This window comes from Lates calcarifer, linkage group LG10, assembly GCF_001640805.2.
Source record: "Lates calcarifer isolate ASB-BC8 linkage group LG10, TLL_Latcal_v3, whole genome shotgun sequence".
NCBI lineage: Eukaryota > Metazoa > Chordata > Actinopteri > Centropomidae > Lates > Lates calcarifer.
This window is the reverse complement of record NC_066842.1, coordinates 19,628,789-19,654,201: the sequence shown is the minus strand read 5'-3', so window position 1 is coordinate 19,654,201 and position 25,413 is coordinate 19,628,789. Positions and strand designations below refer to the sequence as shown.

The 25,413-nt window shown below is 39.7% G+C and overlaps 1 protein-coding gene and 1 long non-coding RNA gene across 8 annotated transcripts in view; one reads left to right on the top strand and one right to left on the bottom strand.

Annotated features, from left to right (window-relative positions):
• Nucleotides 1-79: 79 nt before the first annotated feature.
• LOC108875446 (uncharacterized) lies at nt 80-2,964 on the bottom strand. 2 transcript variants are annotated; one of them, XR_007814011.1, is made up of 5 exons: nt 2,730-2,964; nt 1,837-2,022; nt 1,410-1,487; nt 1,017-1,078; nt 80-788 (listed from the first exon to the last, which is right to left on the bottom strand). It is a non-coding gene; the product is annotated as an uncharacterized LOC108875446 (long non-coding RNA). The 2 variants fall into 2 exon arrangements; XR_001959868.2 differs by lacking the exon at nt 2,730-2,964 and adding an exon at nt 2,346-2,531.
• A 9,539-nt stretch (nt 2,965-12,503) lies between these two features.
• tspan9a (tetraspanin 9a) overlaps nt 12,504-25,413 on the top strand; it is a 155,427-nt gene continuing 142,517 nt past the window's right edge. For all 6 annotated transcript variants that reach the window (XM_051073527.1, XM_018664421.2, XM_018664425.2 and 3 more), the window contains exon 1: nt 12,504-12,839. The gene's annotated coding sequence lies outside the window, so the exon portion shown is untranslated. The remainder of the gene's footprint in view (nt 12,840-25,413) is intronic.

Genomic DNA, 25,413 nt, shown 5'->3' with positions numbered 1-25,413 from the left:
ATTACTTTGGATTCATACCAATGAAGATGTGGTCGTTTTATTTTGTTAAATTTATTCAAATTCTTAAAATAAGGGCACGGGCTGCATAATGACATAAAAGACAGGCAAGTTGGATAATGCCACGCAAAAAAAACAATGGAAAAACAGTCACAAACACTCAAATATTGTAAAAGCACAGTAAGGCATGAAAAACAGTAATAAACACTCAAATACTGTAATAGTACACAATAATGCATGAAAAACAGTCAAAAAACATCATAGTACAGTAAGGCATAACAAACAGTGGAAAAACACCCAACAACACTTAAATAATGTCATAGTATAATAACGCATGGAAAACACTCAAAAACAAATGTCATAAAATACTAAGGCATGGAAAACAGTTAAAAATACTCAATGTCACAGTAAAGTGTCAAAAGTTTTATCCTTTGAGATCAGTAGAGTCGGGTTGATTTCAGTGGAGTGTCAGTTAGAGACAGAAGTGATTCTGTCTGTTGGACATGATACTACTATATAAGACAACTACTGCTGAGCTTGGACACTTAAAGATCACCTTTGGCAGTACATTTTGAGGCTGTACAAACAAATGCAAACACTAAAAGAAAAGGGACTGCCAGTTGTAATCTTACCTGAGGCAGACAAAGTGCGAGAGCCCCAGCTTTGGTTTACAGGTTCTGTGAACGCCTGTCCAAGCGCTCTAGACTCCCTGGCGCTACGGGATAACCGTCGATACGCGACGTCAGAAGCTGTTCTTGTGAAACTGACGGCACTGGTGGCGTCTCTGAGACCTGTACGTAGGGCGTTATGAAACAGAGAAAAATCAACAGCTGAAATTTGACAAAAAATAATTAATAAGACACAAGAAGACTAAACTACACTATATGAGACCAGATAGACACAATTATATTCTCTTAGACTAATAAATTTTGAAGTTTCTATTCTGTTCTAAAGTTTTATATTTGTGTCAAACTGCACCTGAGATAATGACAGAGTCAGACTAAAAAATAAACACTGACCTTCTGGAAACATCTTCATGTCTGTCTCTTCTCTCTGTGATTTAATGCTTCAAGTTGGAATTCTGTGGAGAAAAACACAACAAACATTCATATAAAGATGTAACTTTGAACACATCAACATAAACTGTGCAGATACAGACAGAATTAAAAGACACTAAATTCTTCTTGTTCTGGATTCATCAGTTACATTTGTTTTCTACACAAACACAGAAGAAGCTCCTCATATTCACACAACAGCAGTGGATGGAAATGTTTGTTTCTCCAACGTAAGATAAATTTTAACTACATTTGGTCAAGAGATGCAAACAAAATGAGAGACAGATAACCAACATGATATATAATTTAATGCCAGTGCTCTGTGTTGGACAGGTGATGAAGCTGTTTGTGAATTACCTGGAGGCCTCTGTCCTGGTCTAAACAATTCCTTCATTGTTCAAAGATTCTCTGATCGTGGACGTCAAGTGGAGACACCTGGAGGACATACAGAGAGAAACATACAAAGCACAATGATCACTACACTGTGACCTGTTCATCAACAGTTTAACCATGAAAACACAGAAAAGTATTCAACATTACAGCTGAACCACAACATTTTCCAAACATTAGAGGAGTGTCTCAAAAAATGAGGTGTCACATATGACAAGAAAAAGCATTACATCTTTGAGAATCAATCACAATAACTATTTGTCGAATCATGTACATTACTGTGAACTTTAAAAACTTTCATTTAAGTACATTTTTGAAAGCAAGGTTTTAACTTCTGGTATTTTTAATTATACTTCAGTCCACAGAGGATTAAGTCAACACTGACTCAACTTACTGATATCTTAACCATCGCTGTAGTTAACGCAGATCGAGGCAGCCGACGTCTGTCAACCCCGACGTTCCTTGATAACCCGAGTTAAATCAGAGTGGCTTAAACTCCCTTCGTAGTCCAGGCCTCTGTTTGCTTTTTAAGGTGGGAGCTGGTGTTTGTGTCCAGGCTGCAGCAGCTGAACCAGTAAACCTGGAAAACACAAGTACAACCAACAATTACACTTTGACTTTTGAGGTGACTAAATTAATCATGCTACTACAATATGACTTCATTGATCTCAGAGAGAAAAGCCATTTTTAAAATCGTTTTTATAATAATTTCAGTCACGACAAACAAATGGTGAGGGGATCAATCAATGGCTATGGATAGATTACTACCACAAACCTACAGAGACACACAAACGCCAAGGAGGCAAAAAACTAAACTGCAAAATGATCAATGCCACACTGAAAACTGCTAAACCCGCAACTAGAAGAAACGTGACGACGATAATCCACCATAAACTGACTTACAATGACCAAGCTGGAGCTACAAACTACAAAGAAGCAGTAAAATGCTACGGTATGCTAATGGCGTGCTAGTGATGGTACAGCGATGCAAACAGTTGTAGACAAACAGACTAATAAACGGTTGGCAACAACGTGGCAGGGACGCATTAGCCACAGAAACACAATTACACTTCAACCCAAACAAACAAAGACATAGCAAAAAGGGAACATCGCCAAAACATCCTCAAACGATAAGGCTAATGCTAACGCTCTATGTTTATGCTAACGTTAATGTTAACGCTTGCTACTAATGCTAATGCTAATACCCAGGTGTTAACATTAGCCTCACCTCGCCGCCGCAGAACAGCTCCACAAAAAACAGCTCCAGAGTTTCTTTTAGCATCTCACCTGCTTTTCGACAAAAACTTTAAGCATCCGGACCTCGGTGGTGACGTTCTCCCGCACTACTTGCAAACGGAGGCGACGCTTCGAACGTGGTTCAGATCTGATTCGCCTCTCTGAACAGCTCCTCCCAGAAGCTCGTGACCAATGACGACATACGTCAGCTAACAGGAAGATGCTCTACTACTATTGCGAATCTGAGACTGAGACGGTAAACACATTTAAGCACCAAAACACTTTAAGACACGGTTAAAGGTGCGTTTTCACAAATTGTTAAATATCGAACCATTTTTTTAATTATAAAAAACTTGGATCTTATATGCAAGTACTGTGGAAGGTTAATTTTAAAAAGACGTAAAAATCGAGAAAATAGCATCAGACCCCCAAGGGTTAATGATAAACTGTGCAATATATCTCGAGGTTAGAACCCATATATACATTATAAAGACAGATTAAAAATCTATATTTTGAACACCTTAATTGACAATAAAAACTGAAAAACAGTGACACATTGATTATTAGGGCCCGAGCAACGAGTTGCGTGGCCCAACGGGGCCATGCAACGAGTTGCAAGGACCCTCTTGTTTTCGGTCTGTTTATTATTATTATTATTATTATTATTATTATTATTATTTTTTTTCTTCTTTTTCCGCCTCTTAGATCGGCTTTTTGAGGGCCTTAACATGCGTGAAAACTTACCAAAATTTGCAGACGCGTCAGGCACGGCGAAAAATTTAATAATTTAGGGGTCTTGAGCATGGGTGTGGTAAAATGGCCTCGGTAGCGCCACCTACATTTTTAAACGGAACAGCCCCTCAAGCCCGTTGCGCCTAAAAATCTGAAAATCTGCACACATATGTAACATCCCATGACGCACCAAAAAGTCTCTTGGAGCCATATTCTAAACCCAACAGAAAGTATTTTTATTTTGACCGGAAGGTGAAAAATTGTGTGTTTTTGGCCATTTCCAGGGGTCGCTTGAACGCGAACTAGTCCTAGACGCATTATCCGATTGACTTCAAAACTTAATAGTATGTTCTTAAGACATAGACGATGTTAAATTGCGGCAGATTTTGAGTTTTTGTTGAAGGGCGTGGAAGTTATGGCCCCTCAAAGTTCGATTACTCGCCACGAAACAGGAAGTTTGCTTTATTTTTGCTATATTTCGGCCATACTTTGTCCAAACTGCATCAAACTTTACAGGATTGTTAATGGTACCTATCTGCACACATCCATATGTCAATATTCATACAATTGTTGTAGCACCACCTATTTATAGCAGGAAATGACATATTTTATAGTGTGATGTCCAGTTTCTAGACGGGTGACCAGATTCACTTCAAATGTTGTCAGCCCCTCCTTGAGGAATTTTTTGGAAGACTGGCTCCGAAAATTGTGAGTTTTGGTCGAAGCGTGTGCCGGTTCTGGCCCGTCAAAGTTCGGAAACCCAACTTCCTGTTTGAAACCTCAGATTTTGGGGTAACTTCCTGTTGCGACTCTCTACTTTATCCTATAGATGGAGCCATTGTATTACTCCTTTGATGGGTTTTTGGAAGGGGGTCTCTGTGTGTGTGTGTCTGTGTGTTGTGTGTGTGTGTGTGTGTGTGTGTTTGTGTTTGTGTTTGTGTTTGAGGGGGGAGGGGAAGAAGAGTTGATTGAGTCTGTGAGAAGCTTGCCACAGAGAGGTTACAGTCAGGAGAGCCAAGAGCTGCTTTACACGCGGTATAAAAACTTCAGTTAAGATTTGAGCTGTCACTTGAGAAAGCATCATGCCAAAAACTAAGGAAATCACTGTAGACTTGAAGAATTGTCGATGCTCAGGAAGCAGGAGAAGGATATACAAAGTTATAACAGCATTTCCAAGCGTCAAGAACTCAAATGAGAAGCGTCACCGAGAAATTCAAGGAGAGCCACACTGTGCAGAACAAGCCTGGGCAGAGGTAGGAAGCCAAAGATTTCAATGACCCTGGAAAGAAAACCAGTTAGAGACCTGTCTAAAGAACCCATAAACGCTGCCAAGACACTAGTGAATGACTTAGTTAAGTCTGAAATTGTAGTCTCAAGAAGATTACATGAATTCATGTAATCTTACCATATGTCTCCCCTTGACCAAAGCTGAGCGTGGATTAATGCTGTCTTTACAGTTTGGTTTTGATCAGTTAGGAAATTTCACACGGGGTCAGCTGATTTTTTCGTGTTACTCAGTGTACGGCGACAGGAAAAGTTCACTAGGTCCTCCAGCGTCGAGGTGAACCAGCTGAATATAAGCCACTCAAGTTGACGACAAGTGCATTGAAAAGTAAAAGCTGCTGGCCTTTACCTTTTCTTTGTCAAAGCGCCTGTTCGGCCAGTAGTTAGTAAAGTAATATTTTCAGCGTTGTCCACAGTCTCATGACATGTTTAACAGGAAGCACAGCACGCTGGTTAAGCTCATGGCAAACTGTTACTAACAGCTAAAATGAAAGCTTGTCTGTATGTAGTCTAACTGGTTAGTTTGTCACTAATCTCCAAATTTTGCAAATTGCTATAAACTTCACTCTCTTAAACCAGTAACAGTCTGAGCTGGAATGATAGGGGTCTGTATGGATAAAGATAAAATCCTAATGATACCCATCCCTACAGCTGGTTAGTGGCGTCGCCCTGACTTTAGGCAGATGAGATATTCACTGTTCAAATAACTTCATTATAAGCCTTGTTTAAGCATAAATGATTTATATATGCACCCAATAACAGAACTTAAAAAAATGCTTTTGCTCAAAGCTCAAAGCTTGTAAACTCAAGTTAAAACTGAGTTTTATCTCCTTTTGGGAGGGGGTATTTCTCTGTGTGTTTGTGTGTGTGTGTGTGGGTGTGTTTGTGTTTGTGTTTGAGGGGGAGGGGAAGAGGAGTTGATTGAGTCTGTGAGAAGCTGCCACAGAGAGGTTACAGTCAGGAGAGCCAAGAGCTGTCACAGATGATGAGCTCTGAAAAATATTATCACAGAAAATAATTAGCATAAAAGCTTTTATTTTAAATTTTTACATCTGGGAAGTGTGAACTGTTACGCCAGCGTGTGCCCTGCAACCTGCGTTGACCCCGCGGTTGCCGGGGTCCCGCGGTCGCCGCTCCCCCGACGGGCGCCGGGTGCGAGGGCCCGTTCAACGCTGCTCGCAGCTTTAATTCTGCTTGGAATCGATTTTGCATGTGATTTTCAAGGAAGTGCATTTCAGGTTTTCTGTTTATAGGGTTCAAAGAGGAAGTGATCAGTAGTTGGCCAAGGCAGGTGAATTGTTTTTCTTCTGCTGCACTCCTGAAGCTGCATTAGGAGATTTTTGTCTGCTCTTGGACAAAAAGTAGACTCCAAAACAAACTCACGACAACAAGGATATACTATGTCAACACAACAGGATGTATCCATGCACATCCAGGAAAATAACAAAGCAAGGTGGCCATGGTGTTCACTTTCTTGTGACAATTTTTATTGAGCAGTTGGCTTCAAATACATGTAACAAAGAATCAGCTATTGCTCAGTTTAATAATTATAAACCCAAAGGACCCTCAGTTATATTCCCTTGCAAACATAGACAGCTGCGGACACCACCTTTCTAGTCCACTCGGAGGATGCATGTGCAGTTAGTGTGTGAACCCTAATGCCTCATTTCCGCATAGCTCTGTGTGTGAGCTAACCAGAAGTCCATTCATTCCTACAGTAACTTCCATGCCCTCCAATGTGTTTGTGAAACTCCTCCAATTTTTTTTTTCTTTTGGTCCAGAATTTGCCCCTTGTACATTGAAAAATGTGAACTTTTTGGACAGACCGCATGCTGTGTGCCACTGGAAGTTAGCATAAACACAAATTAGCTAACTTTTTGACAGCGTATTTAGCAAATATTGGTAGCATGCCACTTGTGTGCACAACATCCCACATGTATCTTCACTCACTCACATTCCTTCACATTTGTATGATACTGTGAAATATTACAAAGCTAAGAGAGAGAGTTTGTTTTTTAAATCTCCTCTAAGTGCAAGATGTTAATTAAGTCATCCTCTAGTGATCTTTCATTAAGTTCAATATTCATTTGCATTTTATAGCCCTGGTTTCGTTTGCCAACTCCAGAGAAAAATATACAGGAAATTTGAGAACATCAATATTGAATGATTCTGCATTCCAAAATATGTTCAATGCGAAATTGTTTTCCAGTACCAATGTTTTCAGAATTCTCTCTTTCTACATTATACTCTTAGTCTCACATTTAACACATACTGTAAAGGGTACACTGCTATCTGTACGGCACACAGATTTGACATTGGACATAAATTAGACATGCATGGCAAAATTTCAGAGTGTTACTGTAATTCTTTGGATACTGAGCTATAAATAAACAAATAAAAATTACAAAAATAGATAGTCAAACTCAAAGTCACACAGCACAGTGTTCATAATAAGTATAGTAAGTAATATTGCTCAATGACAGTTGATTTATATTGTCATGGAATGCAGTAGGAAAATGTTTCTTTTTCACATTCATGTACATTAACTTGGCTACTGAAACAAAAACAAACATTCTTCCGCTGCTGCAGCCATCACATTTTTTATATTCCGTCTGTCCAGCTTACTTGGCATCCTAATGCAGGATCAGAGCAGGTGGCCGGTGCAGTGATGAAAACCAAACAACGGATGGAATGGGTCGATGGCAGAGGGAAACCAGGAGCAGCTGCAGTATCTTTTTTGCTTAATTATGCAGCTGAAGAATTTATCAGCACTTTGCCACACTGGGAGCCAAGTCCTTGACCTCTCAGCTGGACTTCATGGCTGCCCATTACAGTGGTAAAATGAATGAAGTAGATATTCATTGTGAGTGATGTCACACTATTAGAAGGATGTCTTCGGGAAGTATTGGCAACACAATTTGTTCTTGTTATATGCACTGCTTTACTGTTAATCTGTCAGCTGCTGTATGTCATCTTTTAATACCTGCATTAAAAACACTAGTTTAGTAAATGTCAATTACACATGTTTTGAGGCCCATGGGTATATAAAGGGCCACAATTTTCACTTACCTCAGGCCTCATTTGTGACCATGATGAATGATGTGTATTACTGTAATAGCTTTTAAAGTAGCTTCCCACAGTGGGAGTGTCAACTGCAAGCATATAGAGCCTCGTTATTCACAAACTGTTGGAAGTTAAAAAAGCAGGGAAATGCAGCATGTAATCGAATATGAGCAAAGCTATTTAGGATATTATATGAGCTGCCATGGTGAGGTCCCTGTTGAGATTTTGAGTCATAAAACCAAAGCCCTTTTCTACCCTGCAATCAACAGTTAGCGTGAAGGTTTAACTACTGAGGGAAATCCTTGGGCCCTTTGGTCTCCAGGACACTCCCAGAGAAGGGAACACTCTGACATATGGACATGGAGAGAGCCAAGTATTTGCAGGAAAAACGAATGAAAGAAAACCCAACCCTGCTATTTTTATGAATTGACATTTTCACTTTCTCTGTGTGAGATCTGCATAGCTAGTTGAGAGAGTGATGTATCTGGTATTATTAGTCCCCCAAGTTCATCTTACAGACAATGACACTGCTGGAGTGCTCATTACCACACACTGTGTTGGAGACCTAAATGTGTCCTGAGCCCAGCTGTGCATTCTGTGTCCATCTCCTATTGGACACTGCAGGAACTCTTCAGCACTGAAGGAGCTGATAGACTATTGACCCATTGATTTGCACGCCACACTGCAGCGACCGGCGAGGGCTGAGGGCTCTTTTCTTGTGCAGCTCTGCCGAGTGAGGTGCATGATACTGTTTTTGCTGTGAAGGTGCCGTGCTGCAGATACAGAAGAGTTGTTTTGAAGGGCATTGGTTTAGACAGCTGAGGTGTAACGGCAGCGCAAGACTCAGTGAATAATTTATAACAAGGTTTCAATGCGACTTTGATCCTTTGCCAGTCGCACAATGCCATGTTAGATAAGAGGTATTTGGAAATAGTGTAGTGTTTACTGAACAGTGAGGCCATATTATCCTTGAAAGCTTAGTGTATTTAAATAAATCATGATACATACTTGTCATTTAGCACAGTTACAGAACAGTATAGGCAATGAGTGTTTTTAAATCCATGGAGTTCTTACAGCTCTCTATACTAAAATCATTTTTTTTGACCTTGACCCAATGCTAGTCTCTAAACATACACAACATTAATCTACCTGACAGCTAAAACTCACTAAATTAAAATAGTAGAAAGCAGCTTGGTCTCTCTTAAAACAGAGGCAAGACAAATAGCTGAGCAAAAAGAGTAAGTGAGGACTTGAGTGTCTCACTGCAGTTTGTTCAAGGTCCCCCCTCCTGTCTGTACTCTGACAACGCTGGTAAGGAGATCTTCCACCTGCACCTCAAGCCACCAGTCGATGCTGGGGGTCCAGCACCTACAACAACAAACACAACCTGATTGAACAAAGACTGACCCTAAATTAATGAGCTACACCTAACTGGGTCTGATTAAGACCATTAAAGTGTATTTGTGGAGTTATTTACTGTAATCTGTTGGAGATTAACTGTGGTCTGTGAGTCATGAACATGCCAGTGATGTAAGACACAGGAGGAAGACAAAGCACTGAATGTGAAAGGGTATGGTAAAAACCCATCTGACAACTGTAACACAACTTTGTCCCCTTTATAGATATTTAAAGAAGCACATGGGCATTTATGTACATGTATAGCAAGTATATAAGCAGTGTTCAGGCCTTCAATCTAAATACTTTATAGGTTAATATAAGGAAACGTTGTAAAGTTCAGTAGTAAAATGGACAGATGATGTGACGTAACTCAAACAACAAAAAATAATATAAGCTTCAGCTGCTTCTGGTATGAACAATACTTACATGCAGCCATGCCTCAACAATGTGTTTTGAAGAAAAGTGTTCTCTAATCGACATCTGTTGAGGATCAAATCTGTCACTCATAATCCAGTCATCATGATTACTTCTATAATGCTAATAATATCTTACAACTGCTGTTCTTGCTGTTCAAAATGATTCCCACATTGTCTTATACCAAAACCCAGGAAAGTGTTTCAAACCTACAGTACCTTAAAGTGGATTACGCATTTGGAAAATTGCCATATGATTTTTTTTTTCATACTTGCAGTGATGAATGACTTATGCCACTTGCCAGGCATTCAAATGATGCCTAAAGAGAAATCACTACTCATAAGGTGATCGGCAGAGACCACCTGTCAGGTTTCTCAAAAGTCTGAATAAATTTTTTTTCCTCAGCATGCTGTACTGTGCATGTTCTTGGTAAGAGTGATCTGCACGATAGGCTTCACTGATTATCATTGGCGTACAGGTACTGTAATTAGTGCAGGTCTGGCTCTCCTCCAGGTGGCTCCCATGCTGGCTATTAAGTCATTAACCCAGCATGTTCCACTTGGGCTGTTTCCCCATGCTGTATATATTACTGCTGCTGAGATGAGCGGTCAAATTACAGTCATATTATGACCCCTACTGTGTTGCAAATTAGCGGTCATCGTCTGAGATCCACTGCATGCTGACTGTCATATAGTATCTCCTCTCACTCACTAAAGGGAAAGACTGTGGAATGCATGATATATAACTTTGGGAATTGTCATTCCTGACTTAGAAGGATACCTGACCAAACCCTGGCTGGGAATGTTTGCGAGCTGCAGTGATTTCCATATTCATGATATATCAACTGAGTGATGTGACTCTAATGCAAGCAGGGGGAAAACAATTAGATAATGAACATAGAAACATATACAAATAAAATCCTCTGACATTGATGGTGCTATATGTACATTTTTCATAATCTATTTCTATATAGCTGTTGTTAGCATTAACAACTGTTTACTTGCGAGCTTAGAGGAAATGTTGTGAGTTCAGCATGAAACTTTGTTCCTTTACTTGCCAAGAGCTGTCTACAATGATGCCTGTGTTATATCACTTCTTTTCTACTGAAATTAGCTTGCTAAGAAGACAGCTAGCCAGTCTGTTCTCAGTCCAGCATCAGAGTATGAAGAATTAGGGCTTATTAACCTCTTGTCTTGTAAATGCAATGATGGCTAAAACTCTTGATAAGTAAACAGCTTAAAAAACTGCCAAAATATGGGCAAAACTCTAAAACAAAGGACATGAGTAAAGTAATATACTGAAAAGGGACACAAATTTTATTACATTTATAACAATTTAGTAGATTTATAGCAATTACTCTACTAGTAATGGCAAGGACTTTTTGGTATCTACAGCAAATGGATACCAAAACAGCAAAAAAAACAAAAAAAAAAATGTTTGACATTTTTGGACATACACCAAAAATTACTCAAGCTAGCCTGGCTCTAAATTGTAAATTTTGTCTTCCATTTTGTGGGTGATTAAGTGCCAAAATAGTTTTTGCACAGGAGCAATACCTGTCTGGCAACTGATCAAAAGCAAAGAAATAGTCGCCATAAAATGTCACTTTGTCATTTTTTCACTTTGATTAGATCTAACTAACATCATATAACATGTTTGTTAGATCTAGAAGTGCTGGACTTTCTGTTTCCTGTTTCCAAACAGTGACTGAAGAGATATTTAATGGACGTGTGTAAGGTCATTATTAAACTTCTAACTCTTTGGTAGACAGCAAATAAAATGTAGAAGTACTAACATAATAGTGTTACTACTAGATTTTAAAAAGTGCTGATGGGAAAGGCAGTGTGTAAGTGCAGTTTAAGTGCAGTGTCTTTATACAAAGTTTAAACACATAAGGTCTGCTTTCTGCTCAAACGATCCCATCCATCAGGGGACCAGCAGTGTACTTTAATGATTATGTCTTTTAAATTTCTCTCAGTAACACTCACTAACAATGTAATCATGAGAGCAGGATCCACAGACACTCATGTTGAGTGATGAGTTCAAGTCTCCCCACCCATGCAGTAAAGTGTGCTCTCTCTTATGGTTCTTTATAGAAAAACTAACATGAGATAGTTCTAATTACAAAGGTTGAAGTCAAATAAAAAGTCAAAGTCAAACCTAAAAGAACTAAACTCTTTTGTTATTGATCATAATGACAACTGATGGACTACAGCAGTGGTTCAGTTACAAGAGGTGCACACATGCACATGCAAGAAAAACTGGATTTCAGTGGATGGAAATTTGAAATAGGTGACATGAGTGTTATCAGGTTTGCTGCATATTGTTCTCACAAAAATAAATTTGCTTGAACAGAATGCGTTTATGCTTCTTCACTCGAGTCAAGGCGTCCCACTGGAGGAACAGTTTGGCTTTAAGCTGCCTTTAAATTTCCTCTTCATACCCTCTGCTCACTTTAAACTGATAATTAGCCTACACACATGGAGGCAGAGGGAAAGCTGGAGGGCTCGCTGAACACCATGCATGTTTGGACGCATGGTCTTGTCATGACAGTAGTGTTTTCTGGCTGCTGCTGTATTGATTCATGAAGTAATTAAAGGAGGCATCAGGCAGTGAATATACCAAAATACCAAATGCTGCTTAATTTAACCACTGAAGAAAGAGCTTTGCTTTCTTAAAATGATCTATTAACAAGAAAATGTCATTTTGTTCATAATATTTACATTTCCAGTGGTCTCTGTGGTCAGCCGTCAAAACTCACTTTTTATTTATTTATTTATTTTTTTTACAGCTGTCAAATTATGATTGATGAGACCAGTCATTATAAATCTAACTGGTTTCAGTTTTATGGGCTCCCCAGCCCTCTGTAATTCTCCTATAAAGGTCCGAGGCTCTAACGCGCCTGTAGGAGTCAGTAAGAGCCGTTTCTTCTTCTTCCTCAAACTTCATTTCCTCCTCGTCCAACCAGAAAACTCAGTCCGCAATTCATCATCAAACAGAGACATATAGCGGGTACCGAAAGTTGTCAGAAAGGGAAGGACTTGCTTTTTTTTTTCTAGGAAAAGGGCGCAATCCCAGACACACTTTTTTTTTTTTTTTTGGCAGGACAGAAGCGGAATAAAATACCAACCAAGTCCGGCTGGAAAGTTTGGGGCTGAAGCTGTTGCATCGAAAGTTGCGTGGCAGTGATTTTTCTCCCCTTTCCCCGTGTCGTGTGACAGGTTGCAGCCACTGAACGCTACAGTCACTTCGCAGGAGGACGTTTGCCAGGTAAAAGATTTATTTCTTTTCCGAGTTTGTTTGTTGACAGCGGTGTTTGTTTTCGGGCCATGTTAAGATTGAGCGCAGCGTGATGACATCGTAGTTTGCTGTGCCGTCCAACTTCACCGTGTTTTATATCCCACGAGTAACACGGGGCTTTTATTTTGTGAGGTTTTGCTGCCTGAAGGTTTTGACATGATTGCTTACATTAAAATGAAACAACCACAGCATGATGTCCTTATAATGAAGAGGAGAATAACACATGGCAGCCACTTTGTAGTGACCTTATGGTATTTTAAGTACTGTGGGAATATTCCTGTTAGAATAAAGTGCTGTACGTTGTTACAGTGTGTCTGTAAGTGGGTTTTAATATTCTTTATGAACTCCTGTTAAGACTATAATGTTCCCTTTAGTGTTATTTTATGACCATAAGCTACCTATTTTTGGCAGGGGATCATGAGTGTGTCACATGCCAAGAAGCTTTGAGGGTGAGCTTGAATGGTGACAAACTTTAGGCCTCACACAAATAAACCATTTCACCTCTTCATCCTGTCCAAGAATGTGTTAGTGTTTGACCCATGACAGCACCAAAGTCTTTCATTTATCTTTATTAGAACAGAATGGTTCTGCTCCTGTTTGGTATAAAAAAAACATTTTGCATCCAGAGCCAGTACATTTTTTTGGCATGAGTTACATGATGAGTTGATCACGTAAGCCTGAAGGTATGTCAAGAATCGAAAAGCATAAATTCGGAGTCCTTATTCAGAGGCAACAGCTGAATGAGATGCTGCTCTGATCCGTGCGAGCAACACGCCTTGTTCAACAATAAGCTCATCACCACGGCTCCACAGCTGATTGTCCCTTCTTCTCAGCATTGTACAGTGTGTGACTGTTGGAGCACAGACACTCTGATGAGCCTAATCACTGTGATTGTGTGTGTTAATGACCTAAGCTTCACCCACGGTGGCTGCGAGTGTAAATTTCAACCTGAGAAGAAAAGCCTTAACCATCCACAGACCTCAGTGCCGCCAGCAACTCCATTTCCTCTGACTTGGCCCCTGTGTTAAAAGGCTCCTGTAAAGCAGAGTGGTTATTGAAAGTGAGAAGTGAGTGACGTTTCGTGGTGCATCCCACTCACCGATGAATTTACCAGATGTGGGAAAGGCAAGACATGTCAAGTTTTTGGCTCATTTATTATTCAGTCTGTGTACTGTGTAAAACCACCGTCTGTCTTTAATTTATCACATGCTTTTGTTAAGTGACTATTTCTCATTACCCCCAGGAAAAGTGTTGAATTCTCAGTGGACACATTTTGAAAGAAATAGAAGGCTTACACCCAACACATAGGTCAAGTGGGGCCATATCAAAACAGCAGCTCCTCACCACGGTGGTATGCTGTGGATCATGTCTATTCTGGTGTATGGGAGGGGAGAGAGAGGTCTTGCACCCTCTGACCTGACATTCCTGCTTCTCTCGTGGCATGGGGTCAGTGCCCCCCCACCCCCCTCCACGACCTGCATTTTCTTTTTCTTTGTAATTTCACCCTTGTGGTTAATTATTTTTGCCAGCCTTAGAGGCTGAATTGGCAATTTGTCTCTTTGGCTGCGCCTTAAGCATAGATATCTATCATAATCTGCTTCCTTACAAACAAGGGTTTAAAGTGGATTAGATATTTAAGTGTTGGATTCATTTCCCAGCAGTCATATCTACCAGACATACCCACCAGCAAGCTGCACTCAAAAGGGGGGAAGAACGAGTGGCTTGAGCTCTCAGCTGCTCCTTGTTGGGCTCAGCTCTTCTGTGAGGTTTACATAATGAAACCTGACATACAGTCACTGACATCAAAGGTTACCATCAGCAGCTAACTTTTTCTATGACTGTTTTGAATCAGCAACAATCATAACCTTTGTCAAGAGGTTTTCCTCTGGGACACGCTGGCTGATTCTCTGTGGTGGTAAACAAAAGCAGCAATGTGAGCCTGCAACTGTGTTTACTTCCTCAGCTTTTCTCTCTGTCCCACACAGTCACCATAGAGCTCGGCTCTATGTTCTGTCCCTTCATGAAAGTTCCTATTCTCTGGGACAAATGTTGGGGGGGGGGACCGTCCGTGCTGGGCAGATCTCATTCCATTGGGCCTTACAATGGATGAGCTGTGCTGCTATATCAACATTTATTTCTCTCTTGTCTCCCCCCAACCCCCCCATCTTTCTTTTTCTGCCACTTTAATCACATCCCTCCGGGCCAATCGGCAGCAGAAAGAGCAAGGCTGTGCGTCGCTGGCTTTGTCTGTGTGAGATACTGCTGGTCCTGTGCTGCTGACCAGTAGGTGCCATGACTCACTCTGACTTTGCATCTTGTGTCAGAGAGGTTTTTTACTACACCCCTTATTTCAAGCTTTTCAGGCGAGTCTTCCCATTTTTTGTTTCACGCGGCCTACTCAAGCTGTGCATTCATGAGATGCAGATCAGATATCTATCTCCCAGCCATATATACACCATGAGCAGCACATTCTGTTCCTAAATTTTGACTTCGCTATGTGACTGACAGGCAGTTGTTTACAGTCAGGTCTATTTCTGAGCCAGGATCCTGCCTGCTCGAGCTGAAGGTGCAGCAGATTTCTCTAACTAAAACTAAATTCATGCCTGAATCTGCGTGAGCAGCAAGAGGGGACACATCATGTTTCATATTAATTTTCTGTGAGAGACTTTTGTTTCCCCACTGTTAACAGCTTGGACCATTTCAAGCATCTTGTTTATGTGTATCCCTGCCAAAACATCTCGACATGAACGAGTTGATCTGCAGAACTTTATCAAGAGAATAAAGGAGCCTCTGTTGAAGAACAGTAGTCACTCTTGCTTAGTGTGAAACTGTTGAATTTCACCAACACAAACTCAGTCTATGGCGTGTTAGAGTGCCGTACATGACCTGTTTTCTGCATTATGTGGAAGTGAGGTCTTGACTGCTGCCAGCTTGCTCTGCTTTCACACCGTATCATACTGTTTTGTTTCAGTGCTGTGCGGGATTTGTAATGTCAGACTTGTTGACTTTAGCTGGCAGAGCTTCCTCCCCTGATGCCCTGTGTAGCTCTAGCCTGCGTCGGTTGGCTTTGTCAGCATTGGTAGCCCATTCTGTGGGATTTTTTTTCCATACTATATGATTTTCTAAGACATGATTGATCAATGGTGGCTACTTAGAGAGCTTTACATACCAAATAGGTGATGTCCCCTCAGTAACCTGTAAACAGTGCGTAGAAATGAATTAATTGCCAAAATGTCACTTTAATTCTGTTCAGCTGTCTTTTCATGATAACTGTGTTGCTACAGAAAATATTAAAACGTGTGTAGCTCTCTGTCTGTCTTTTTGCATTTTCTTTACAAAATGTGAACAAACTTCTGCTTGTTGCAAGCTTTTCCTGCCTGTCTTATCTGATAATGTTGCACAGTGTCATTGTGTTCTCATTAATGAAAGTGGCTGGGGGCTCTTCAGTGCTGCCTTATTTATGCACATGTTGAGCAATGGTGCAACTCAAATTGCAACCATCGCTAGCTCTCCTCCAACTTTTCTGTCTTTTTGTATTATTTAGATTTGGCAGAATCTATTGCTTTATTGAAGCAAGGGAGAAAGAAAAGAAAACAACACCTGGTTGTAATTAATGACATTTTTTCAGTTGGATCACGTAAATTCCTTTAGATAACATGGTTCTTGTCCATAGCCATGAATCCATTTCAGTCAGAACCAGTGTTGTCAGTCTTAGTGTGACTGTTGTAGCTCAGCTGAGAGCTGTGATGCAGAGTTTCCATTTGAAGGGAATGGATCACATCACTGTGCCCATACACTGCACTTGATGGGATGGTGTTGATTTTATTTGTCATCAGTTATTTTAAATTTAGAAGGAATTTCTTTCATTTGACTGGCTATATACTGTATTTGACTCTGTTAAAAAAAACTCTTAAGTTCCACGATTGTAGCTGGTCCAGGAAAGGGGAGGGGGTGAATCCCATTGTCCTGCTTCAGACCATTTTGACCATTATCTATGAGAGACGGCTCCAGTGACTATAAAAAAGTCTTTGATCACAGAATATCTTAGCACATGTAATGTCCTAGCTTTCAGCATTTAACTGTGTAACCAGGCTGCGTAAAATGTGACAGTTTCTTCAGGCCTGATATCATGTTCTCCGAAAAGGGACAAAGCATAGGGGACTCAGCTTTTAGCAGCACATAACTTTTTGGCAGTTAAAATATATTACATTTTACTACACTCTATTGTTTTTGGAGATTTTTCTCTGAAATTGGTCTTTTATTATATCAAATACATACAATCCAAGGTCTCAAACACAAAGATACAACATCCTGCTCAGTGCACCAGCCTTAAAACTCATTATGAGTAATTGCTTGTGGCCTGTAGCCTAATGTTAGCTCACCTTTTTTTTGGTTTAATAGGAAACAATGAGTTCTGCTGCCTGTTATTCTAACTTGTGGAACCCTGAACTGTCTAATAGAAGCCTTTAGATTATATAAACTAATACAACAACACAAACTATGACCAGACAACACAAACCAGACTTTTGTATATAGTTATTGTGTAGCATTACATTAAACTTTTGTTTCTCAATATGAAGGAGCAGAGATGGCACCAGCTCATTTGGATTTGAACAGCAGATTTTTCCATTTCTTTTTTGTAATTTTGTGAACAGAAACATTGCCACTGCAATTGTGAAAGTTTTGCACAATCATTAGGTGTGACAGAGGCTGGCATCATTTAGATCAGCCATTCTAATCCTCTTCTGAGGCAGTGCTCTCCTGTATACAACAGACTGTTTTGTAATGGAAATTCAAGAGGCTTCTCATAAGAAGAACTCTTTTCTGAGTGAGGCAAGATGCTTATACTGTGTATGAAATCCCAGGTATGCTATCAACAGCAAATAATGTTCTTTTTTTATGTTGAGTGTTTGTTTGTGATGCGTGTTGACAATCCACGCATTCATCTTCACTTCATCTTGGCAATATCAACTTTAGGGCTCTGCAATGGAAAATACATTGCTTCAAATGTAGCTTTTGGGAAATGCGTGCAGGGTGTAAGTTTGTTTTTTGAAGTGGGGGAACAGAATGACACAGATAAGAAATGTGTTTTTGAGTAAAAAGAAAAATCAATTATTCTTTATTTTTAACTGGGTACTTTGAAATCAACCTAACATGCACCAAATTATGATGCACTCGCAGGAGCACGCAGTGCTTCTTATTGCTCTGAGCTCTAGGTAAAAAGCCTGTGCTCATCATTCTTTGTGGATGGACAGTACACTGAGTTTTTGGATCCCAGCAGCATTACATTTTTAAATGAGGAAATGTGATAAAGGAAGTTCTGAAGGAGTGTGAATAAACAGTGAATTAACGCAGTGAAGTGGAGAAACAACTTAAAAGTATCTAGAAGATCCTTCATGGGTGTGGGTGTCCAGTCACTGTCCCTGTGTTCTGATGATGAGTAATGTGGATATTTTGAATCATAATGTGTAAAACAGTCTGCCCCTTTGCTGGGCACCAAATCACAGACACTTGCCCACATACTTTACTGTCTCTGTAAAGTCCTTTCATGTTTGCGTGCAGTCAAGGGCCACACTATATAAATTTAAAAGAAAGAAGAAATAACCTGGACTGTGTTCCTCAAATTAAGGGCTAGAGATGAAAGACTACCTGTACTGCCACCCACAGACAGCCAACATTTTATCAAACCAACAATCCTTGACACCAAAATTGCTGCCACACCTCCCTTTATAGCCGTCCACCCCCCCACCCCATGCTTCTGTCCAGTCACTTTCATGGTTAGTCACCAAAATGTAGGCACCAAAAGTGCGAAGGCGGTAAAGCAGTCTGTGTTTGTTTGATAAAAATATCACTTTGACGTTAAGCCATGCCACATACCATTTATCATTTCAGAAAACTGAGCCCATGGAATACATATTAATACCAACCATTACTACAAACCATGTAACATTAATTTTGCTTGATAAATGATCCTATTAATGCAACATGGAGGAATGCTGATCTTTACACTACCAGCAATGCAGATCTAGTATCTTTGGGTATTTAAGGCATCAAACATCTTTGATTTTACTTAGAGAAACACTCCAAGTTGCAACCTGTTCTTTGAGAGAAAACGAGAGAGAAAGGAAGAAAAAAAATAAAACAATGGCACATTTCCTATTCTGCCACCTTTGCTGGCACAACTTCAGGGGTGGGCTCTCCTGTCCTGTCATGTCTGGTCTCCTAAATGCTTGTTGGTACAATTAAAAAAAGATCCTGAAAGTCTACTTCGTTACCAGCTTTGAACCTGCTGTGATTAATTGTACACAAGGGAGCCTCATTGGCAACGCAGAGCCAGCTCTCCTCTTGCCTTATGCCAATGCTCTAATCAAAAGCACCTTTATGAGTCACAACAGAACCCGGTGCTTCTCGGATTGAGACCTCGCCATGGTAATTGAGCTCTTTAAACATGATCCTCCCTGCTTTAGATGGTTGTTGGCCGCCTCACTGGTGACACACTGTTTTGAAAACTAGCTCTTCCTTTCATCAGTAGTAAATCATGATTTAAGGAAGAGGTCAGCAATAAGTGATACATCCACTTGTTCCTGAGCATGTTTGGAACTCATTACATTGCTGCCCTCTCCACATTTGATGAATTTTGGGGAAGAAGGTGGATTGGACTGGTCCAACTCATTATCCTTTCATCAAGCTATTGTGGAAAAGAGGGCAAAACCTCAGTTGAAATGACTAAAACATGCCAGATTTGTAAAAGAGTTATCCAGTCATTTGCATACAACGCCCTAAATTAGACACATTTGGTTTATTAAATGAAGAAACCACAATTTCCAACCATGCATCCACAAAGTAGGCTACTAAATAATGCTTGCCTTTGATGCAAAATCCACAATCACTATTGAATATTCCACAAGTACGGGGGTGAAATTTCTCAGTAAATACCTCATCTAAATTCAACTTTGTGGTAAAAACATTTGTCATTACTCCTGTATATTAACCTGCCAATGCACTGAATGCAGAGAAAAAAGATTTCTCTGTGCTGCCAAATGTTCTGTTTTAATGATACATTTAAAGATCCCAGATGGACATAAAATATATTGGATGTAGTTATTACAGAGCATCTGGAGCCATACACAATTGAAGGCTTCATTTTCTTTGGCCACTCTATACCATCAGTGGAATATAGGCTCCCGTCTCATGGCTCATTTGCTTTTCAATTTCACTTTGATTTGTATTCATGTTATGGCAAGCTGAACATGTGTTGAAATCATACATGCTTCTGCACCTTTTTGCCGGTTGACTGCCTGTGACAAGTTGGTGAATTGATGCAATCTTGCACTCTTTGAGGCCCCTCAGATCTGACTATTAGTGTTTTATTCAGCCATGCGAGTTGTGTGGCTTTAGGGATGCCAGTGTCAGCCTGTTGTTTGGTTTGGTCCACCACTTTGGTGTAGACTGAGATTTCCCATAGTGCTACCAGCAGTTTTCACTTTTCCTGTCATCTACTAGATTGATTTTCACTAAATTTGTTACCTAGACATTCATGGTTCCCAGATGATGAATCTTGATTTGACTTTGGTGATCCCCTGACTTTTTGTTTAGCAACATTGTTAGGTCAGAATTTAAATTTGTCTAATACTTTGTTTTATGCCAAATTCCTACAAAACTAATTGCATCTCCATCAGCTTCAGCTCTGCATTGTGTTTAGTCCTAATTAGCAAATGTTAGCATTCTAAAATTCTAAACCAAGATGTTGAACAATGCTGTGTCACATAAGATAAGACAACTGTACTGTATATTGTACTGTTTAAATCATAATTACAAGCAGCTGAGTGACAAAAAGGAAACCTTCACGCCTTTGACTTGTAATTCCAAGTGAGACATATCAGGAATTTCTGAAACCAACAGTATCTAAAGACATGTCTACAAACTGCTGGCACTACCACTGGCAGTTACAACAAAACAAAATCCAATATTAGCACAAGTATAAATGACTCAGGCTCATATTATAGGAGCTATACATTGCTTATATCTGGTTTAACTTTGTCACGAACTGCTACAAATATGTAGAAGTAGCTAAGTTTAGCACTACCACTTTAATACATGAACATTCCCACACTGGAATAAAGTGTTTTACACATTTGTTCTTTTCTGATGACCATTGGTTGTGTGAATATAATTAAAGAAGCATAAATATTACACCTGCTGAGCATCAGCATGTTGTCACTGCGAGCATGCCAATTTTACAATTTAGCTCAAAACACACCTGTGCCAAAGTACATCCTCACAGTATCACTAGCACAGCTGTAAACTCTTAAAACTTTTTGATGTGTGCCTGTTTTTCTCTGACTTGCTCAGCTGAATTGAATGTCCTTATATGACCCATAAGAACAGATGATATGTCATTGGACTCAGTATGCCCTCAAAGGATTTTGTGTAAGAAGTTTCATAACAGACACAACTTGATTCCTCTTCATTTTCTACTGTTTCTGTGTATATGTATATGTGTTTGATAAGGCAGACAATGAGAACAAAGAGTGAAAATGAAAGAATCTGACACTTTGATGAGTGACGTGTTTATTTACCCAGTGGAGGGCTGCAAGCATATCCTTGGGCAAAGTTATTCCTGAGCTTGCGCATCCTGTAGCCTCTGACCTCAGAGACAGGAGACATTGTTTGACAACTGTGACGCTCCGAAGAGTAGGTGACAGCTTACTCAACCTTATCAACATCAAAAAATGTGACTTGGTGTGGAGGTTTGATAGGTGTGATATTTTCATCTTGTCATTAAAGTTGACATGTTTTGACATTCTCTGAAAACCGTCAGGGAATGAATAAATTTCCCCAAGATTAACTTCAGTTTATATTTATCTATGTCCTGTTGTTTCAGGACAGTTACAGTGGTTTCCCAATTTCCTGCTGTGTTATTTGTATTTACAAAAAGGCCACTTGAAGAATTTCATGTTTACATAAGAAGAGTGAAGTATTATTGCTGTGGTCCACTAACTGCATAATAATCCAAACAGGCAGTTAGAGGATTTTCAAGGTCTTGGCTTCCAAGTGCTAGAAAACAATGTAGTGAAAGTTCAAGAATATACTTCTGTGCCACAGCTTAATTAGTGTATCTCCTGACTGATTCTGATGATGATCCCTGACATTTATGTTAAATGCATAGGTTGCCTTTGAACCTTGAAATTTCCTTTGAAAAGCCTTTGAAAAGATGATGGAATTTGAATGTCAAATTGATATCTTTTATCTATCCATCCACACCCTTCTTTGTTTTCCTAGACAAGCTTTTTTGTATTAATCCAGGCCTAAGTCCAAACTCTGAGTAAACATCTGGTAAACACCTGAAATGTCATGACTAACTAGGAATAGTATTTCAGAAGATTATCATAAGATTTCAGTAGTCACGTTTCGTTTGTATGAATTGCAGTCTTTTCAGTTGTTGACAGGATTGTTGATTTCTGAGTGTTCAAAATGGAGGAGTGGATATCTCAATTTCTTTTATTTGTAGGAATGCATTCAAATCTCACAATTTGAGTGCTATTTTGAGAAGTAGTGGTGCCTGTTAATTGAGGGTAATGAACCAAGGCATTGTGTTGAACAACTGGCACTTTCTCTGCATTGTTGTTACAAAATGAGATTCTTCAGCTGACCATGTAGCTGACCATGTAGCACATACAAAAACCAGATATAACACAGCAAATTGTGTTTTAATTGCTCATCATAGACGATCTCTCAGTGTGTTGTTGTGTCCAGGAATTAAAATGACTATGGCCATTGGTTGACTCAAAAATGTGAACTGGTCAAAGTCTGCTTAAGCCTTTTGCCTTTATGCCAAGGACATTTAGAACATTTTTAGAGCATGGTCAGTTGGTTGATTTGAAAAACAATACAATGTCCTTGCTCAGTAAAACAATATCACTTTAACACTGTAAACAGTGGTCACTGTCACGATCACTGTTTTGAGAAACCTGACCTTAAATAGTGAAAAATCATGTAACATAATTTCAGTAAACTTAAGTTCATTTATACCAGCTATACAGTCTGCAGTGGTTTATAACAATAACTAAGGGACAGATTATTTAAGGTTAAATGCTGATGATTATAGCTTTCTGGGCTGCTATTTATAAGATAATAATTTTAGTAATTTTACTCTTAATTAATGGGGTTGAGATGTAATGCAGCCCATTGTTGTACAGATGGAATTGTTGCAAAACTGCACAAAATAATCACTGGGAAATCCAATATCACACTCCTTGTATGGGGCACCAGTCCTCAGGGAGGACAACACAGAATTATTTTGTGTTTTAATGTAATCAATATTATATATTAATATCCACACCGTACATTTTACTGATATCGAAGATTGTGATTTCTTGATTCAGGGATCCGGCTCTCCATTGCAAAGGAACACACAAAACTGCTGAGTCTACAGGTGTATTTACAATTTACTGATTACTAAAGTGAATATATAGAGAGTGAAAACGTGAAATAAAAATAGAAATGTAAGGATGATCAAACTAGCATGGTGAACTTACAGCAGGTAAAATGAGCAGAGTGATATGGTGGAAGCAAATAGTTTTAGTCTATAACTAACTATCTAACTAACTATAATCTATTTGTACCAAATTTTGAGATGTCTATCGATGGCGGAAATTAAAGTTTATTCATTTTATCATCAACCCTTGTCACGAGCAGAATGTTAAGACCGGCCTACTGTGAGTTGCGACAGCTGTTGACTTGGCTGGAATCCAGGTGGCTGAGGTTGTGGCGGTAACCATGGAAACGCAGGATCCAGGTGGATTCTTCCTATATTCTATATATATAAGAGAGAAAAGTATTGTTTTTAAACTTGCACAGTGCAGTTTACCCTTGTGCCTCCTGGGAGTGTCGAACCTTCATTAATGAGGACTCTTTAAGTGCCAATGTAGTGGAAAAGCTGCTGACATTAACTTCTCAAAACCCTGGTGCCATAAAATATTGATGCAGTGTTTTTTAGCTTAAAGTCTAACTGTGAAATGTCATTGTTGCTAACAATCTAAAGGGTCTTTTCCCCAAATGAGGCTAGCTAAAGCCACACTAACAACTGACTAACAGAACGAGAGGGAGCAGGGTGGTGCCGTCTCTGATCAAGTATAAACTTAGAGGCAGAGATTGAATGGATATCAGATTTTTATTTTAATTCAGCAATTTATTGATTGAAGGGTAACTGTCAACACAACTTAGTCAGCAGTTCAGCTGAGGATGCAAAGATTTGAAATCTGTCTATAGATAAGCATATAATCTAACATATATGGACAATTAAGTTTCCAGTAATTAATTTCTGTTTTCTTTGGTGTATAGAGGGCAGGTATTTCAAACCAAACTGCTCATAAACTCACCACAACGAACTATAACTGTAATTTTCTATGTATTCATGTTGAATGAAAGTTATTTTCCAAGAAAAAATCCAAACTTTGCTGGTTCCACCTTAAAAATGTGATAGTGAACTGATTATCTTTGGGTTTTGAATGTACAGTATAAACCCACGACAACCTTCCTTGTATGATATGAGAAGTTAGAGTTACTCATGCCTTTAGGGCGCTGCTGTTGTAAGCAGGTGCAATGCACACAGGAGGTTCTTGTTCCTTCAGTTCTGACCCACAAACCACTTTGCATTTGTTGATGTGACGCAGTCTACTTGACCCGTGAACCTCTTCCCTCCTTCTCGCTTTGCCTTCTCTGCAAACGCCACTGGAGGGCGGTAACAGGGGACCTCTCTGCCCCTGCTCCGAGCTTGTTTGACACATGCATTCACATATTTTGAGAGATCCCCGTTTAACATGCAAATCAGATGGACTCTTAGCATGCATGCTGAATAGACTGGCTTATACTCAGCTCACTCAGAGAGCAGTTTTCAGGTTGACGATTGGGGCTACAAATGGGACACCAGTGAACTGTGTGAATGTACTCATTGTGCCTGTGAGGACACTTGATGAAGTATAGGTGAGGTCCCTTTTAAAATCTGTCTTTTCCTTTTCGGAGAAAGCACAAATGGTAGCCACAGCAGGCTATGCAAGGTGGCACTGCTTTCTGCCTGAAATGTGTGAAAGTTCTGGACTGAGAGGTTTTCACTCATGTGTTGCCATGAATATTGCTCTACTTTTCTTCTTCTTTCACTGTGGTCAGGAGTGATGTCCCTTGTTTCTGACTGACCACGCTGACTGAAGCTTTCATCTGTTAGAGAGCAGCTGGTTCAAGCTGTGACTGATAGAACCCATGTGGGATGAGATCTGTCTGCCACTGTCTGGCTCTTGTTAATGTCTCAATACAGTAAAGAAGGGTACTGCATGTTGTAACTTTAACAACTTTCTTGTATTGTGTTACTTAGGTTTCCTCCCATAGAAATGTAATTGTAAACAGCCTGATACAGCACTCTCAAGAATCCAGACTGCCTGCTGCTCTCTCAGCATTTGAGTTTTTGAGGATTGCATGTAATTGACTCTGTGGCAGGCAGGCCCTTCTAGTTGTATATCAGAGGTATTTGATTTCCATTATGATGGTG